This window comes from Lithobates pipiens, unplaced genomic scaffold, assembly GCF_037356315.1.
Source record: "Lithobates pipiens isolate NorthernLeopardFrog02 unplaced genomic scaffold, aLitPip1_a1.2 Scaffold_3, whole genome shotgun sequence".
In the NCBI taxonomy this organism is placed as follows: Eukaryota; Metazoa; Chordata; class Amphibia; order Anura; family Ranidae; genus Lithobates; species Lithobates pipiens.
This window is the reverse complement of record NW_027507790.1, coordinates 182,013,130-182,025,191: the sequence shown is the minus strand read 5'-3', so window position 1 is coordinate 182,025,191 and position 12,062 is coordinate 182,013,130.

The following is a 12,062-nucleotide window of genomic DNA, read 5'->3' as shown; positions in this document are numbered from 1 at the left end:
GCACAGTGTTGTAGTGGTTAGCACTCTCGCCTAGCAGTAAAAGGGGTCGCTGGTTCAAATCCCAACCACGACACTACCTGCCTGGAGTTTGCCTGTTCTCCCTGTGCCTGTGTGGGTTTCCTCCGGGTACTCCCGTTTCCTCGCACACTCCAAATACATGCAGGCAGGCCAATTGGCTTCTGTCCCAAATTGGCCCTAGTATATGAATGGGGACCTTGAATTGTGGGCTCCTTGAGGGTAGGGACCAATGTGAGTGTGCAATGTACAGGGATAGGGGTAATTGTAGACACTCACTCAGGTTGAACTGGATGGACTGGTGTCTTTATTCAACCTTACTAACTATGTAACTAAGTAATTCTTTCCTTTGTATGGAAAGGAAAGTCTGAAGGGGAATGACCATCAATATTTGATTTATCAGTTCAGTAGTTGTTGTAGGAGTGGCTTTAGGGTGCTGCATTTTTGCACCGTGGAGGGAGCCAGATCTGCGAATAGTTGGATCGGGGCATCTAGTAGGTTCAAATCTTGTTTGTATCTTGTATTTTGTAATGGTGCGGTTTCCCGATAATATCCCGTGGAAGTCCATCAAATCTCGGGGCTGTCAAGGCTCTGTGGATTCGTCTACTTCAAGGTGGTGCGGTGATATGTTTGGTATTAGGTCCTTCATAAGGATAATCATAGCTTCTTCTAGGTCCGTGTGGGATTCCGGGAGGCCCCGTATGCGTATATTATAACGGCGGGACCTATTCTCAAGGTCCTCAATTTTAGCGTACGCCTCCTCCAGACGTCCCTAGAGTTCTGTAGTCAGCCTGGTGTTTTGATTGATTTTGTGTACTGATTTATCCACTTTTGTTTCAATAGTGTCCAGTCTGAGACCAAAACTTTGTATATTCTGTTTTATGTCGTTTGTAATGATGGAACATGCTTTGGAGAGCTCCTGCTGCAGCATGGTCGAAAATCTTGCAAGCAGTGCTGCATCTCATGTATAGGGGGCCTGTGAGAATGAGGGATCAGCTGGGGGTGGGCTAGGTTGGCTAAAGATGGAGTCTGCCAGATCGGCCATGTTTCTGTCCATGGAGGAGCCCGGTGATCCCACCCTATCCGGCTGTCCCAGAGATGTCCCTGTGAAGGGGGAAGGGGATTCCGGGCCCTGTATTTCCTCCTCTGGTTCCCTGGAGGATTGGGAGGAAAATGTATCCCTAGGTGCTGCCATGGGAGAGGGGTTAGAGCGCTGCTTACCCGGCGTCATCTTTGAAGAGGAGGTCTGTGTGGAGGAAGCTTGCCTCGGCTGATTTCTTTTAATGGCCTGCTTCAGCTGGGGGTTCGTTTGCGGCTGCTCTGCTCGATCCTGTGCTGATTTTAGCTGTTGTGAAGCTGGCGGTGTGCGGAGCACGGCTACCGCATGTCCGTCCCGGCCACCGCACGCATGCGCACAACAATTGCTTTCTTATTGCCACTCTTCCATAAAGGCCAGATTTGTCAAGTGCATGACTAATAGTTGTCTTGTGGACAGATTCTCCCACCTGACCTGTGGATCTCTGCAGCTCCTCCAAAGTTACCATGGGCCTCTAGGCTGCTTCTCTGATTAATGCTCTCCTTGCCTGGCCTGTCAGTTTAGGTGGACAGCCAACTCAGGTACAGGTACAGTAGAGCCGCATAACAGAGTACAATGGTGTTGTAACAGTGTTAGCAAGTATAAATAACAAATAATCATAACTTGAGCATTGACATGTAACGGGTATACGTCAATCAAAATTAGTGTTGTTGACCAGATCTATAACTAAGCTTTAGGTTAGGGGTAGAGTAGCGAGGGTTGAGGAAACCCAAAAGTACCTATAAAAACCCTTTCGAGAGCCTAATACACATCCACTAGAAGCTAGTCCTCCGAGGGGGTGTACTGGGGGGTCGAGTGCAAGGGATGTCTGTGACTATTATGTAACAAACGGTAGGTAGCCGGTTTCCATGTGTGCTATAAATAGCATGATCTTAAGAGCTATGGGGATCAGGAAGTCTAGTGATGGAAACTAATTAGGGAGTGTGGACCTAATCAAGTGAGAAGAATGGGTATCAGAGTCTTAAGGCGGGGGGACTCCAGTTAACAGTTGGCTGCATTCAGCCGAAGTTCGGAAGTGGTGCCAGCAAGCCCAAGTTGCCCAATATTTAGATGGGGTGTCTTTAGCTTGGCAAATCAAATTTTCCATTTCAGCCATGTTGGAGGCTCTCTTAATCCAATCAGAGACTGAAGGAGGTGTAGTGGATTTCCATAGTGGGGGAATGCACATCTTCGCGGCATTTAACAGGTGTTGTGCTAGAGAGCGGTAGTATGTTTTCATTGGAAGTGCAGATTAGTGTAGAAGCATTGGTGCTGGGGAGAAATCGATGGGGAACATGGTAATTTGGCATATAAGGCGATGTATCTCCTTCCAAAACGGTTGGAGCCGAGGACAGGACCACCAAATATGTATGAATGAGCCTACGCTGTCTGAACATCTCCAGCAAGAAGGGGTTATGTTGGAATCACGTTTGGGAAGTTTGACGGGTGTGAGATACCACTTGGTGAAAATTTTGAAATTATTTTCCTGTACGGAGACATTAGAAAAGCCTTTATGAATGTGAGTAAAAATATTCGTCCAATTAGTATCCGTCAAGGACAGAGATAAATCAGTTTCCCAGCTGTGAACGGCCAAGTTGGCTTTTGGGCTATGTGTTGAGAAAAACATTGCTTATATACTGGAAATGATGTGGCGTTGTGGTTCCATTTGGTTGCATAACGTTTCAAATGGCGTGAGCTGCCTAGCAAAGTCAAGTTTAGATTGTCGGCTCGTCAAAAAGTGTCTGATTTGAAAATAAACCCACAGCGGGAAGGGGCACCCCGAAGGTTGTGTGGGGAGTTCTGGTATAGATCGGAGTCGGGCATTGGAAAAGAAGTGCAGAGCCCTAATGTCAGTTGAATGCCACAATCCAGAGAGGAACGTATCTGATTGGCCTGCTGGAAATGCGGGGTTATGTTTTATCTGAGTCATCGGACTATGGTGGGAGGAAATGTGATGGGTGTGACAGGCCGAACGATAAGCTTGTAACGTACCCGCAATTAGGGGGTGTTGTTTGCATGTTTGAGGGACATGTTCAGGATTCAGCCATGGTAGGAATTTAATCGGAGATAAGAAGAAAGCGTTCTCTATCTGTATCCAAGCTTTGGTATGCGAATGAACATTCCAGTCTACAATTCTGCCTAAGTGACTAGCCCAGTAATATTTCTTGACATCAGGTAGGTTGATGCCTCCTTTTGTTTTCGGTAGGGTCAGTCTGGCAAAGCTTAGCCTGGCTCGTTGTCCATTCCAAATAAAGTTGGCACAGATAGTCTGGAATGATTTAAAGAAGGCCTTATTGGGACCGTTTGAAAAAGGTATAACAAACGGGGAAGGACATTCGTTTTAATAATTGAGGCTCTACCGAACCAAGAGAATAGTCCGGTAGACCAGGCTTTGAGGTCTTTCTGGATAGTCTGGAGAAGGGGGACAAAGTTAACAGAGTATAAGTTTCCCAGTCTAGAGGGTAGCTTAATGCCTAAATAAGTGAGGGCTGTATTATTCCAGCGAAAGGGAAAACTTTTTTGGCACAAATCTAAATTCGGTATTCAGGGATATATTCAGGGCCTCCGATTTAGAAAAATTGATTTGTAAATTGGATAGCGCCTTCAAAGCATCAAGGTCTTTAAGGAGATTAGGAATGGAAACAAGAGGTTCAGTAAGGAAAAGTAGGATGTCGTTAGCGAAGGCGGCAATTTTATGAGTCTTGGTTCCAATCTGTACCCCCTTAATGTCCGGATTTGAGTTCAACCTGCGAAGGAGGGGTTCTAAGGTGAGGATAAATAATAGGGGTGAGAGCGGGCAACCCTGACGGGTCCCATTGGACACGGAGAAGGCGCCCGACAGTGGGCCATTAATCCTGACTTGGGCCATTGGGGAAGCGTACAAAGCCATAATAAGAGATGTCAGTCGGACAGGTAAACCTATTTTCCGCAGGTAAAGCTTGGGATTTTTTTTATAACTTAACCCTGCTTTAAAACTTCTCCACAACTTTATCCCTGAACTGTCTGGTGTATTCCTTGGCCTCCATGATGCTGTTTGTTCACTAAGGTTCTCTAACAAACCTCTGATGGCTTCACAGAACACCTGTATTAATACTGCGATTACATTGCACACAGGTGGACTCTAGGTTTCCCTCTACTTCATAGTTATGTGCCACTATGTGTTGGTCTATCACATACAATCCCTATAAAATACAATTACGTTTTTGGTTGTAACATGACAAAATGTGGAAATTTTCAAGGGGTACGAATACTTTTTCAAGACACTGAAGCAGCACTTTTTTGCTTCTGCTACTATACTTGCTGATGCTGGCACTACTTTCCCCAATGACAGTCATATTATATTACTGACAAAGGCTCACTGCAAAACAAACTCAGAACTATATATACTTTATTAATTGCAATCTGATAGACTTTACTTTTACTTTAAGTCTAATTCTAACTATTCTTAAAAATGTTCCCTCCCTACCTATCCTGCATACCCTGTATAAAAAAGATCTGTGTAATTACTTACTTTAATCCTCTTCAGTCCAGGTATGTGATCTTGCAGCTCGACAACTGCTGTGAATTCCCAGAGCTTTGATGTCACCCATAATCTCCCAAGGCCCATCTATTGTCAGCATCACTCCTCTCTCTTGCAGCTCACTGCTACAGGGGAGCGGGATTTGCAGAATTACATGACTTGACCAGAGCAGACTTAAAGCATAATTAAAGGCAAAACTTTAATGCCGCATACACACGACCGGACATTTTGACGGACATCGGCGGTTAATCCAACGAACTTTGCAGCTGAAGTCCGCCGGACTTTCAAACGAACGGACTTGGCCACACAAGATCACTCCAAAAGTCTGACGGATTCGAACGTGATGACATAGAATAAGGAAGTTCATAGCCAGTAGCCAATAGCTGCCCTAGCGTTGGTTTTAGTCCGTCAGACTTGCACACAGATGACCGGATTTTTCAACCGGACTCGAGTCCGATCATGTGTAGAGAATTCCGATCGGACAAAGTGCCACGCATGCTCAGATCAAATTCCTAGACCAAAGCTATTGGCTTCTAGCCCGACGAAATAACGTCATCACGTTAAGTACAATGGGATTTTCTGACAACTTTGTCTGACTGTGTGTATGCAACAGTTTCGGACAAAATCTGATGGATTTGGTTGTCGGAATGTCTGACCGTGTGTACAAGGGCTAATACTTCACAAAAGAGTTTGCTACACTTTGAAACAACAGTGCTGGTTAAGTTACCAATGCAGTCAGGTGCTTGGCTAAGATTAAGAGTGAGAGAAACACTGGCTGCAGTTGGTCTCTGTAGCTCCTGCCCTGGGGTACTGAACTGGTTAACAGCTATTCCACAAAGAGGAGGGAGCTGCTGGGCAGGCGGAGTTCAATAGAGTCAGGCAGCAATGCACTGGGGGTTATTTACGAAAGGCAAATCCACTGCAAGTGCACTTGAATGTGTAGTTGCTCTGAATCTAAGGGGTAGATCTGAAATTAGTGGAAGCTCTGCTGATTTTATCATCCAATCATGTGCAAGCTAAAATGCTGTTTTTTATTTTCCTTGCGTGTCCCCCTCGGATCTACAGCGACTGAACTTTCAAGTGCACTTGCAGTGCAAAGTGGATTTTCCATCACCACTGTGTCAACTGTAGTCCTAAGAAGAAACTCTACTATGGATTATTAACTGGATTTCCTAGACAAAGTTTGCCAGAAGGTGGGCAAAGTTCTGCATTTTCTCAAGCTGTTGAGGACATTGCCAAGAGGGAACCCAGAGAGTGCACATCGCTCCAGTGCGTACCACCACTGCTGCACATCGGTAACTTGAGTGGGATCCAGAGTGCTGAGTTTAATGGTCCCAACAGCCAGGGTCACTCGGGTGCAGAGCAGAGAGTTGACTAATCACTGTGTGTGACCAAATGGCGAGCTGCAATATTGCTGGAACTGGTGAGCTTCTGCTGTGGGCATATACTATCTGCTGCTAGAGAGAGTCTACACCCTTTAGAAACTGACCACACAGCCTTTTTGCTGCCCGCAGTCTTGACTGATACTATTCTTATGTGTACCAACAGGGCAAGTGGGCCCCAATGCTATCCAGCTGAAGAATTAGGACTAAAGACTGTCTCTACAGCTGCTACTCTACCCAGAGACCTTCACCTATGTCTTATGCTAAGAGGTACCTTTTAGGGGTCATTGCACCATATCCTAGCCATTCTCCTAGAGTGCCCTTTAGACTAGTTGTAGTATTATTCACATTGCAGTTATAGCTTATATGCTCTGTTTATTGCTGACTTTGCTGATTCATGAGTTAATATCAGTCTGTTGGTACAGAACTCTATTTTATGTTACCTTGGCATAATGATTTTACTGTCTAGCAGACTGTGCCTGAACCTACCTTCTATGTGCTCATTTATTCTCAACCCACCATTTATTCTAACCCATACCAATACACTGAGTTCATTTACCACTAAACGGTCTTGTGTATAATTCCTGGTACTAATTCACAGCCAAGTTAAAAGTATCTATACTCATATTTTTATAACTGCTTGCAATAACTTTCATTCAACAAGGTGAGTTAGAGGAGCTGAGGTTGGAGGAGGTTCGTTCTTGGAGGAGCAGAACAAAGGACCCAAATTTCCAAGTAGCTTCTGTGGGAGTAGTGCTACGCTTGGGTCATGGAGATAATGATAATGATTGAGTATGCAGTGTGGAAGGAATCAAATCCAGTAACTAAAAATAAATTCTGTTCAGCCACTTTCCTTATCCAGGCCCCCCCATCAAAGTCCTTGACCTACACTGCAGAAGTGAAGACAGACAGTGAAAGAGCAGCGGCACATTGATCAGATGATCTGCCTGCTCACACCCATCAGCAAAGTCGCTCTCAGAACATATACAGTATAGTAGATCCTGACTGGCTTCTAGTGCCATCTCCTAGACTAAGTGCCTTTTTGCAGAAAATTACAGCAAGTTTATAATCAAAACTTCAGGCACTTGTACCAATTTTAACAAAATACATACTGTTTTTTATATATCTTTCCAAAGTTTTATTATAATGGTGCTGTGGCAAGTTCCCATTCAGACTCATCTCACTTTGGAGACCAATAGCTGAAGTCAGAACAATTTATGTAAGTAAAAGCAACACATACTGTATCTACACTGCAAATCATGCTTTCTATGTTTTTAAAACACAACCTAAATTTGTTTTCTCCCACTCTCAGGGAGATATTCAAGTCACTGCTAACTTATGGTTTACAAAGTCATAAATACGCCTTATTGCTATCTTGACACATATACAACTCATGACTGGCTTAAGTCACTGGATGTCTTTGCAAAGGTCCACAGATCCATCTATTAATGGCTTGCAAAAGATTCACAGGCAAGGCCGTTCTTTAAGGCAGGGCAAAAGGGACAGCTGCCCTGGGCCCTGTCATTGTTGTGGGGCCCAAACTAGCTGCCTCATACTTGCCAACTATCATGGTTTAAATTCTCTCATCCCTTGAGGTTTTAGTCCTGTGCTGTGTCCCAATATCTCAGTGTGAAGTGCTGCTACTAATGCTGACCAGCTCTGCCCTATTGTTGTGTACAGATGACTCACCTGCAGACCCTGTGTTTACATGTAAATTACCGGTATTCAGGTGTAAAAAGCAGCGGCCGGTGGCATTAATATGTATATCATGACCCCCTGAGGTCATATACACAGTAATCTCTAGCAACCAATCAACAAGCAGAAATCATGTGCTGTAACCTCTAGTAACTAATCAGTGAGCCGTAATGTGTGCTGTAACCTCTAGCAACCAGTCAGTGAGTGGTAATGATACACTGTAACCTCTGGCAACCAATCGCAATAGCTGCCTGACCTGATTCAGTAAACTGATTTTGAGTCTAGCTGCTATTTATTGTATGTCTAAGAGCAGGTGGAGAGCAAAACTGCACGGGGGGGGGGGGGGCAAGAAAAGTTTTGCCCAGGGTCCAATCAATATTAAAAACAGCCCTGGTCACAGGATAGGTTATATCCAAATATCAAGCCATGGGAACAGATGGCTGCTGTCTATTTTGCTATGGTCAATGAGTATAGGAGAGATCTGTACAATAGTCTTCATGTGCATGTATGTTTTTTTCCATTTCAGGTGCAAACTGAGACTTGCATGCTAATTAAAATTACTAATATATGCTATCTACATCATAGGATGTACCATGGAATGTGAACATTGCAATACATTACAACAATTAAGACAACTCTGAAACAGAACTGCTTAAAAAGAGACATGGGTCCTATCGTCTTGTCTTACACATGATTTCTTAGTGGTAATTTACATTTTTTGCAGGTAATGATAACATACTAAAGTACTTTTAACTATCTTCATTTTACAATAGCCCTTAATAGTAATTTAAAAGCTCAAGAGCCAAGTTTTTAATGACAGTAAGTGCAAGGCAAATGTCATGGGCATAGTCAAAAAATTAGAATCAGAATTGTTTAATAAGCTTATGCTGTGATCTCAGAAGCTGAAATTACCTACAAAAGTGCAGAAGTCAATTAAAGCAGCTGCTCATTTATACTCATTTTGTTAATGTTTCTGTAACAGATACATGGTGTTTAAAAGAGTAATAAGGTCAATGCAACCGAAATTACAGCTAAAGTAATGAGGCTCTATATTCAAACTTACTGGCTGGCAATGTTCAACCAATTGGAAAGTTGGCAAGATACATTCAACGGTGGTCGAATGTAAGTACCCTTAGATAGAAGTTAATGATTGGCTGTTAAGGAATAAGAGCACTGAGGGACTTTTTCCCCCCCAAACACTTTGGGGTTGATTTACTAAATCTGGAGAGTGAACAATCTGGTGCAGCTCTGCATAGAAGCCAATCAGCTTCCATGTTTTTTGTCAAAGCTTTATCAAACAAGCTGGAGTTAGAAGCTGATTTCAATGCACAGCTGCACCAGATTAGTAAATCAACTGACCATAGAGAGATGTTGTAGCCCAAAATACATATACATTTTGTTATACATATCTAAAATGTATAATATAGACTATGATTATATCTTTGGATCTTGGATGGCAGGGGTCTATAGGTAGAAGATTACAGTACAAGCATTGATAGTCTGTAAACATCTAATAATATGTGTCTAGTGTGTAGTTTGTGGGTATCAGATGACATGTCTGCCAATGGTAAGCACTGTAACAAAGTTATTTTACATTTAAAACAAATGTACTGTGTGTGTTTACTCAGGGGTGTTACCAAGACTGTCAAAGACCTGGGGCATCCTGAGACGTGTAGGGAATGTGTGAATTGTGGGTGTGGCCAATTAGCACTAAGGCTGGGTTCACATTGGTGCGATGTCAGACATCACATGTCGCACTGCACTGCTGTGCAAATCACATGCGATGTCTGAGAGATGCATATTCAGCCATACAGATTGTATGGCTGAATTTTCATTCGCGTTCGGACCAAAGTTGTGCAGGAACCTCTTTTTGTTCCGCACCAGAATCAGATCGCATGGGTATTCGGACCTATGCAATCCGATTCCTGTCCGAATTGACAGTTTGCTCTGCAATATGCAAACCTATATGGGGGTGTCATTAACTTTGTATTCACACTCCCAGGGGTTCGCATAAGGCACCCCCCTCTCTTTTTCCAACTGTCAGCTGCTAACTGACTTTTTTTTTAAACAAGCCTTGCAATTATTACAGGCTGGGCTGATCACCTCAGTGCCAACCAACAAGATGGCAGTGCCAACTAGCTGTCAGGAATGTGCAACATGGAAAGAAAAGAAAACCCGACATACATGTTTAACCCCTTGCTAACCACATAACACATATGCATAGTTAACATAATTTGAATTTCCAGGGAAACGTTTTTTTTGCTGCGCATGTAGAAAGCCATTGTAGGCGGAGAATGTTTTTTCATTTAAAATGGGAGTCGTTCTACAAGAGGCATATCATTAACCCAATGCCATATGTTAAAGCAGTGGTTCTCAACCCCAGTCCAAGTACGTACAACAAGCCATGTTTTGGGGACTCTGATTTAAAGCAGCTCTGCAAGATAAAGGAAAACCTGCAAACATGGCCTGTTGGGGGTACTAGGACTGAGGTTGAGAACCACTGTGTTAAAGTGATTGTAAAGCTTGTTTGTTTTTTTACCTGCTCTGTGCAATGGTAAGAAAGAAAAAAACAAGCTTTACCATCACTTTAACCACTTCAGCTCCAGAAGGATTTACCCACTTCCTGACCAGGGCATTTTTAGTGATACGGCACTGCCTCACTATAACTGACAATTGCGCAGTCACGCGATGAAAGAAAAGAAAGAAAAAAACAAGCTTTACCATCACTTTAACCACTTCAGCTCCAAAAGGATTTACCCACTTCCTGACCAGGGCATTTTTAGTGATACGGCACTGGCTCGCTTTAACTGACAATTGCGCGGTCATGCGACGTTGTACACAAACAAGATTGATGTCCTTTTTTTCCCCACAAATAGAGCTTTGTTTTGGGGGTATTTGATCACCTCTGCATTTTTTATTTTTTGCACTTTCAAAAAAAGCGACAATTTTGAAAAAAAACAATATTTTTTACCATTTGCTATAATAAATATCCCCCCAAAAATTAAAAAAAAAATAAGTGTTCTACATATTTTTGGTAAAAAAAAAAAAAAAATTGCAATAAGCGTATATTGATTGGTTTGCTCAAAAATTCAAAAATTATAGCGTCTACAAAATACTAGATTTTTGTTAGATTTTATTTTGTCTAAGCGAAAAGTACAGTTAAAGACTATTCAGTCTTTATTAGGTTTGTTGGCCTTTTCTGCTAGGGTTATTCCTGTAGGGAGGGTTTTCTCTAGACGACTTTATCGGGCCATTTCTGGTGTTTCCTCGCCAAAACACTTTATTCGAATAACTCGTGCTATTCGGGGGGATTTGTTAGTTTGGCAAGAGTTCCTGGTTTCTTTTAATGGATGTTCCCTTTGGCAATCGTCATTTTGTGAGGCTTCTGCACTCGATCTTTATACTGATGCTTCGGGTGGTGTTGGATATGGTGCTTTTTGGTGCGGTAAGTGGTCGGCTGAAATGTGGCACCCTTCTTGGTCTGAGCAAGGTTTTCTTCGGAATATCGTTCTTCTTGAGCTTTTTCCTGTTGTCGTTGCTTTGGAATTGTGGGTCCCTCATTTTCGGGACAAACGCATACTTTTGCATTCTGATAATAAAGGGGTTGTTTTTGCTATTAATTGTTTAGTGTCTAAATCTTTACCTGTTATTTCTCTTTTACGTTATTTAGTTTTGCAATGTCTGCGATTAAATATTTGGTTGAAAGCTAAATATGTGCGTGGTGTTCACAATGTTGTGGCTGATGCTTTATCTCGCCTACAGATCGGCAAATTTCGAGAGTTGGTTCCGGATGCGGAGGCGATTGGAGAACCTTGTCCTCCTCACTTGTGGACGTTGGTCTGATGCAAATACAATCTGCTATTAAACAATCTTTGGCCCCTTCCACGTGGGCATGTTACGAAGCCGCGTGGGGGTTTTGGTGTTCTTTTTTGTCCCTGTATGGTCTTGATTGTGCTTATATTTCAGAAGGTGTAGTTTTAGCTTTTGTTAATTCTTTAATGTTAAAAAATTACTCATATTCTTATATTGTTAAGACTTTGGCTGGTGTCTCCTTTTTTCGTAAATTAAATGGCGGTTCTTCTTGCACTTCATATTTTTCTGTGCAATTGGCTCTTAAAGGGTATCGTAAACGATTTAAGGTGCCTGATAGAAGATTGCCTATATCTGTTGATATTTTGGGTAAGCTTTGCGCTGCCACTGACATAGTGTATTCTTCCTCTTTCGAAGCTTTATTGTTTAAAGTGTCTTTTTGTTTGTGTTTTTATGGGGCTTTGAGAATATCTGAGCTTCTTCCTCCGAATAAGTCTTCTAGTTTGGGCATGGCAATGTCTTCGATTCACCTTGATACTGGGGTTCTCCGTTTATTTTTGACCAA